The following is a 7,894-nucleotide window of genomic DNA, read 5'->3' on the forward strand; positions in this document are numbered from 1 at the left end:
GGGGCCGCGGGCGCGGGGGAGGCAGCGCGGCGGCCGGCCGCCAGCGCGGGGGGGGGGACGGCAGAAGCCCCCTCTCGTAGAGCGTTGGGGGTTTTTTAAAGTTATCTTCCGTGGCAGGAATAAACAGAAACTTTTTTCCTAAGGGTAGTTTTTTTTTTTTGTTTTTAAGAGTACAAACTACAGGAGAAGAGGGAAATTTTCTCATTAAAGTTACATCCCTGCAGTTAGTTCAATTACTTGATATATGCAGAAGATGTTGTAAATTTAAAGATTTAAATAGCTTACAAAGATGCCGGAGGCTCCATCAGTTAATTTCCTTAATTTATGGATTTTTAGCTGAGCTTCTGAAATGAAAAGGAGAATGAGAACTAGGTCAGCTGAGAGATTTGCATCCAGAACAGACTCAAATTTGTTTTCCTTGACCATCCCGTGGGCCCAGGTAGGTTCTTTCRCTGGGGTCACAGCTCCATCCCGGCCTTCGGGGTGGGCCTGCCCGCACGGCCTCGGAGGCGGCGCCCTGCATGGCAYRGCACRGCACGGCRCRGCGGGATTTATTCTGGCACAACCCYGGGCACAAGCCTGCCTGCCGGCAGCTGCCTCGCGTGGTCGTGGGACGAGCGAAGCGGTGTCCCTCCGCGGGCGTGCTGCTCAACAAGTGGAGGCCGAGGCCGAGCACCGCTGAGGCTCAGCGACCTGCTACGCGGCTCCACTGAGCCGCTCGCTTTTGCTGGGTGCGGGCGGACTGCTTGGGGTGACTTAGCGGCTTAATTTTTACTTCCTCTGTGAATTACTAACTGCTAAGTGAAAAATAAATATGAGGCATCTTGAGCAGCGATCAGAGCATCACAGCAGTGTGATGCTTCTGCGTTAAGGTGCAGTAAAGAGGAAAGAGAAGAGCTAGAAATACCGCGCTGAACAAAAAGTCGAAATTGGTTTCTGACTCATCCCAACACAGCGTGCCGCACGGCAGAGGGATGCAGGGCTAATGAAGGTTGTGTGTTTGTGTGCACGTGGATCAAAGCAAAGACGCAGCCGTACTCGGGACGAGGAAGGCACGCACRTGGCACGCAGCTTGGGCAGCGTTGTTCTTACGGTGTCCAGAAAGGACAGCGCACCTGCAAGCTTTGAGTTTTTGTCTTGCCTGTATTACTGCTGAGGGTAGTAAAGGTATGCAGGATAGCTCTATGCACTCACTCATTTCTTTCTTTTCACTCAAGTGCTCTTCTGTTGTTGTGTTGCAATATATATGAATATATACATATGAATTAACACTTAAAAGATTGATACAAACTAAACAGTTTTAGGTAGCAACATTGCAATATGATTAGTATTGGTGTTCATGATTTAACATTTCTTTTCCCACTAGATGAAGTTTCTAAGATTTGCAAGGTACATGTCAAGGACGGGTATATAAATGGATTTTTATTTATTCACAACTCCTAGACTAATTGCTTCTCTTTGCCTGAAGGCCAAGAGATTGGTTTTAATATGACACTTCAAAAGTATTCATAGAACTACAGAGATACTAAGTGTCATTGTTTAAGAGAGAAATCTCGCTATGGTACTTGTGACCCTGAAAATAAAATCTTCCGCTTTATTTTAAATTCTAACATTGTTCCTCAGAGTTTCACTTAAAGCTCAACTATTAAGAACTGTACAAAGGAAAATATTAAATAGGATGTTGTGAACAAAGAAGAAGAAGTAATTTTAGAAGTGAATATAACTTACTTTCTCAAAATTCTATTAGGCTCCTCATAAAGCAATGCAAAATTTATAATAGAAAATTCCTGAGCTCAGGATAATTAAAACTGATAGGTCATAACTTATCATAGGTGTTTGAAAAGTTCTTAGCTCAGCATGTATTTATAAAGATGATATTAAATACTTCAAAATAAATACTTTGCATTTTTCTTATCAACAGTTCTTTGTATTCTGGGCAGATGTTTAAAACTGAATTCGTCAGCAACATTCTGTAATATGTTTTTATCTTATTATTCCATAGTTTGTTTAGTTTTTTTCAGTAAATAGGTCAAAAACTTGTTGTTTCACAGTGTGAAATAGAGGCCCAAAAAGAACCCCAGTTTATTTTTCTCCAGGTTTTTGTGTTTTCCAAAACTAAAACATTGAGCACATTTTACAGGATGGACAATGATCAAGTCATCAAAAGATGCAGATTTCAAGGTATATAAATCTATCAAAGAGATGTTCTAGATATAATATTGTGAAATCACCGGATTTGAAATGTATTGATTATGTGAAAGGAAGTATTATGAATTGAAAAATAACGTTGGCTTCTGTTTACACAGTGTTTTTTGTACTGGAATATCAACTTCATAACTTTAATTCCATATTGTTCTTGAAGGCCCTGTATGAATTTATTCTAATAGGCCTTATTCTGTCTTAATGCTTATTCTTTTCCTTCTATTATACGTCTTAGCTTGAGGCTTCATCCTAACTTCAGGACTTACTTTGCTGTGCATCTTCAACACACTGAGGTGTGATCCTGGCTTCTTGGCAGTGATATTCCCAGTAACTTCAAAAAGTGCAGAATGAAATCTACAGCCTACCTTATCCTTCTGTTTAAGACACCACRTGCTCTTGCAGGCATTTTCAATTAAAGCAGTAAATAAGTGATAAAATGGATCATTTAATGAAATGTTTAAGGCAAGTAAGTGAGAATTAGATTTTTGTTCCTTTAAAACAAAGGAATATATGTCATTACACAGATTAATACTCTTCCCATTAATAATTAAGAGAGTGTTGTATTTTAGATAGAGTTTTATTTAGGGATGGGGATGATTTAAGTAAGAAATTGATGCTTCAGAACTGGTTGTTGGACTCTGGCCTATAAGTCAGCAAACCCTATGTGAGTTGGTTGCCTTCAGTGGGGTTTTRTGGATGTGACCGAGTTTGGGTGCCTCTCGCAGGAAGCGAAGATCGACCGCAGAGGGTCAGGAAAGAGCGGCACGTCTCAGTGCCGAGAGGAGGCAGGCTGCGGATCCTGCGACTCGCACCAGCGCTGCCGCGAGGGCAAGCGGGAGCAGAAGAGGAGGTGTGGAAGGGCTGATGCTACGCTTGTGTTGAGCCAGTGGGAAAGGTTTATTCCTGTGAGAAACCTGAAAATATTAAGCACCTTGAAATTCCAACACTTGTTACTGTCAGTTGACATATAAGGCATAAAAAAAAAAAAAGAAAAGAATTAAGGACATCTCCCAGTTAAAGCAGGTTTTCAAGCCAGTTGCAACGCTAGTCATTCTGGAATGGGAAGTTGACCTGGGTTTGCTAATTAAAACAAATAATCGTTTGTCATTTGTAGGTAGATAAGGGATTTCCTGGAAGCAGTAAGCATGACCATGCAAAGAACAAGATCTGATCATTAGGAAATCACTGAGTCTTGTTACTCTTTTGTCGTGAATGATCTTCTGTACTTTTCAAGAAATGAATTGCTACTGAGTGAGTTTACAAACCATTACTTTATTGACTAAATTCAGACAGATTTTTTTTTAAAACCATTCATTATTCAACTCCTAACTCATGACACCAGTGTGATACAAAGAAATAATCCACACTGGAATGCAGAGATTAAACAGCTTTTCAAGAAAAACAGTACTGAAAAGATTGCCCATTTCTTCTGCTTCCAGCTGTTATAAGCCAAAAATAGTATCAAAAATTAAACATTGGACACGAGGACTGAGATGTCCTGTGTTGATTTCAGCACAGTATTTCACAGCTTTTTACATTGCATTTTGTTTTGTTCTCTCACTCATCTTTTTAATCAGTTGAAATATTGAGGAATATTTTAAACCTGTTTAAGTAACTTACATGGCATTAWTTTTTTGCTACTTATTAAATAAAGCTTATCCATATTACACATGTCACGGAGAGGAAAAAATACTTGTATGGTTCAGCATAACCCATTCATTGGTTTATTAGAGACTCAGAGTATCCTAAAGAATGTCACAAATCCACATGATGTCCCTGAGTGCTTGATTTTTGCATATGGATCGCTGACTTAGCTGAACGATGTATAAAATCCTGTGTAGCCAGGCAGCTCCCAACTGAATACACTTCTAAGGGAGGTTATATGCATTGCTTTTCCAGCAAAGGTCTGGAATAAGTTACACTGCAAAAATATCACTTAACAGAATACAGAGAATGAAGAAAAGCCATATTGCCCCTTTAGGGTCAAATCATGGGCTATTTTTAGGATTTTGGGGCACAAGCACATCCAGAATTGAAGGTAAATTGCTTCTTACTTATGCAGCAGCATTTCAGTGCTCTCTTTCTTTGGCAAATAATAGTCTGAGGGTTTTGGTTCTTGCACGTCTGGGACAGAACCTGAGGGAGTAATAAAGCGTATTGACAATGACATGAAAATGGAATAAAAGGAAAATGGAACAAATTATTCCAGATATGGAGGCCTTGTATAATTCCAGAAAGGGACAGAGTAGTCAAAGAAAGACCAGGGAAAGTCTAATGTCAGTGGCAGGGAAGAGAATATTCCTGAACACTCCAGTTTTAGATTCATTCTAAATGAAAGTGTATACAAGCTGTTGTGAACCTCAGACAATAGACTGAGTAGATAGATAAATTCTCCTGGGAGGGAAGGCAATGACTTCTTTGCTACTAAAACAGAACATGAATTTAACGGCACGTGAAGAATGAATGAAGTGCACTTTTATGTTGCATTATATCTAAATAATAGAAAGAAAAATACAATTGGAAAGAGGAAACTCTTAAAAAAATAATCCAGAGTCATGGAATTCATCTGTTAGAGGAAATGAATAGTGAATTGGAGTTTGTCAGACTAACTTGCAGACCAGGACATACCACAGAATAAAACTCATTGCCTTTAACAGACAGTACTCAAAGGGAGAAATAACAGTGTTTTGGTCTAGGATTCTTATTGCTATTAAGCAGAAAGACTTTGGTCTGGCTGCTATTTTGTGCAGTGGTTCTCAGTGCAAGGCTGGCTGTACCGTGACGTTGCTGCGCAATTGCTTCAGACTTTGTTCTGGGCTCCCGATCTCTTGTCCGTCATTGCTGCCAACCTATTATGTGCACGGGCTCTGCATGGGAGTGTTCCTACCACAGTCCGTGGTGGGAACGTGCTCCTGCCAACGAGGCGATGAGCATCACTGCTGGCTCTTCCTGGCCCGTGCAGGCACTGCTGCTGAAGACAGTCTGGATGCAGCCTTTATGCCATTGTTTTAGCACAAAAAGACACGAGGGCGCTGAACGTGGCCAGCTGAGCATGAGCTCGTCCAGCTCCCGCGCTGCCAGAGACCCCTTGGAAGGGAGGCAGTATGTCAGGCATATGGTTGGAGCATGCTGTGCTCCAGCCATCCTCAGCTAGCGTATGGTCTCTGGAGTGCCGCTGCCAGCTGGGCTCTAATTTACACTGGGCCTGGGAATCAGGGACCTTAACGGTCTCCCTGATGGGCTCTTCGCCCCTGCTTCACTGATTTCAGATATGTAGACAGTCTGAGCATTTAATTTCCGCTGCGTACCATCCTATAAGGCAGACACAGGGGCATAGACTTCTTTGCTGAAACACTGCATCTGCTTAAAAAAGCGGAGACAAATAYTCTGTGAAAATGAGAGTAAAATTTCAGAATCCTGACTCCATAAAATTTGTATTATTAATGGTACCAATTCAGATGTTGTGAAGGTATGTAAGGTTAATAAAACAAGTGTCTAAAAACATCTGATACAGAAACAGCATTGGCAAATAGTGGAAATCATACATATTTGTCCTAACCTCTATTTTGGAGGACGTATGTGCTATGGCATAATTTTTCATGGATTTTTGCACATAACTCCTTAAATATTGGATTATTCCACTTTTTCTTGCATAGATTTCTTCTCAGAAAGCTAGATGTTGTCTGGAACAGAATACCTTTTATTTCATTGGAGTAAACTCCTTAAATAAGAGGCATATTTCCTATTATGAAATACATTGAGGGAAATGGTGCACAGAAGAAAGAATAACCAAATTCTTTGATTAACCCTTATTTAATCCTTAAGTGTTGTATTATAGTGCCCCAGTTTTTGCCACCTGGTGCTCAACATCTTCAGTTTGAAAGGTTACTGGAGGAATGCAATGTTATATTTTAATATGCAGCTTCTATTTTGCAATTACCCTTTGTTGTGGAACTTGCTAGCTTTATTTGTGGAACTTGCAGAAAGAATATGTAAACAGACTGGTTAAATCTAGTTTGAAATAAAATGCTTTTGTGCTACTGGAGCCAGCATAGTCCACTTCTTGCAATAGTTTATAGTAGCAATTAGATGGGTATGATTTTGTCTGTGTTTAGAACATTATCCTCATTCTGTTTTAAGTAAATGATGGTTGTGCGTGTTTCAAATTTTTGTGAAGTGTAACGCAGTTTAGCTTTCTGTTGTCAAAACATTCTCTTGGCTGAGAAGTGCAGATTAATTTTCAAACATATGATATTCTTTGGTGAACAAAGGTATTTGAGGAATCGTAGTGTCAAACTGTCTCTCCTATTAATTCCCTATTTCAGAACATGCTGTGTTGTCCATAACGAAGGTGATCAGCCTTGGATACTCATCTGCTCGCTCTGACATGTCTCTCCTTGCAGAACTCCTTCCTGGACTTAATTTGCTAGACCATTCCCTTTTCCTCACATCCYCATGCAAGGTATGCAAGGAACCTGCTGGCTGATAACTGCCTTTCATCTGAGCTAGCAGAAACTGATGATTTAGTATTAAAAGGATAAATTAATAGAACTGGTGAAAATGATATTCAATCAACAGAACCATCAAGCTGTTGCAGGCCGTGTAATCCTGCTTTTGCAACCCGCAACTCCCTGTCATCCTTTGCTTTTCTGTTCAATTCTTGCATCTGATTTCAGATCGTATGAGGGATTACCTGAGCAGCAAACCAGCTCCCTACTTTTCCGTGTGTGCGCCCAGYGCGCTGGGAGCCGGTTTCTCACCTGGAGCCAGTGCTGCCCTGTGAGAGTGACGCCGTCAGCTTCAGCGACACCACGCTGCAGAGAAGGAGCTGAATGGGAATTGCAGCTGGGTCTGTGTAAGGATCCGGTGTTGCTCCTGTAGCTGATCCTTTTAGGGGTTTCACTGTTTGGTGACAGGTCTGAAATTCAAAAGCAGACTTTTTCCCTCTGGGCTGGATTTTTACTTCCTTTTCAAAAGCACCCACGTCCATATTCCCTGAATCGCAGGGTATTTTAGCTGTGAAAAGGGCAGATCTTCCAAACGGATTAAGGGGTCTTCTTTACTCTCAGCTGGGATAAAAATCGGGGTGGAAAGCTGTTGCAGAGTGCCTTCCCGTGGCCAGGCGTTGCAGGGGAAGGTGGGGAGCTGGCTTTCCTCCTCCCGCGACCCAACGCTAGGAAATCTGCTCAGGGCTCAGGGGGAGGAAGGAGCCTGGAGGCCTTCGGAAAGGACATGGCTGCAGCAGCGTCCCTCCCCCATTTTCCCGCTGGCTCATTAGGCATGTTTTGCCCTTCATTTCCCAGAACGAAGAGTCTTGCCTGCATTGTTCTCTTGCTTAGCCGCATTTCCGTGTTGGAGGAGCAAGTCCCCATCTCTCCTGTTATGTTGCATGAAACTAAAAATACCAACCCCACTGGAGTTACTTTTACATTAAAGATGTAAGTGAAATTAAAAAAAAAATCACTTTCAGAGCTTTTTATTTTTTATTAAATTTTTAATTAATCTTAATTAATTTGAATTTTGAAGCGATTGGAAAAGTAGTTTTAAATGAATATATATGTGTGTGTGTGTGTGTGTGTATAATTTTTCCTTTTCCTACTGAGGGCATGAATAATGCAGGACGACCGCGGCGCCTCGCCTCGCCTCGCCTCGGTGTTAGCGTTGGCGAGGACGGGGACAGGACTCAGAGCAG

The 7,894-nt window shown here is 41.4% G+C and overlaps 1 long non-coding RNA gene across 1 annotated transcript; it reads left to right on the forward strand.

Annotated features, from left to right (window-relative positions):
• The first annotated feature begins 17 nt into the window (after nucleotides 1-17).
• On the forward strand, nucleotides 18-7,639 carry LOC146596469 (uncharacterized). The gene is made up of 3 exons (XR_014895710.1): nucleotides 18-439; nucleotides 6,528-6,664; nucleotides 6,879-7,639. It is a non-coding gene; the product is annotated as an uncharacterized LOC146596469 (long non-coding RNA).
• The last annotated feature ends 255 nt before the right edge of the window (nucleotides 7,640-7,894 follow it).

Source organism: Rhea americana, unplaced genomic scaffold, assembly GCF_003343005.1.
Source record: "Rhea americana isolate MKP2758 unplaced genomic scaffold, rheAme1 scaffold_20, whole genome shotgun sequence".
In the NCBI taxonomy this organism is placed as follows: domain Eukaryota; kingdom Metazoa; phylum Chordata; class Aves; order Rheiformes; family Rheidae; genus Rhea; species Rhea americana.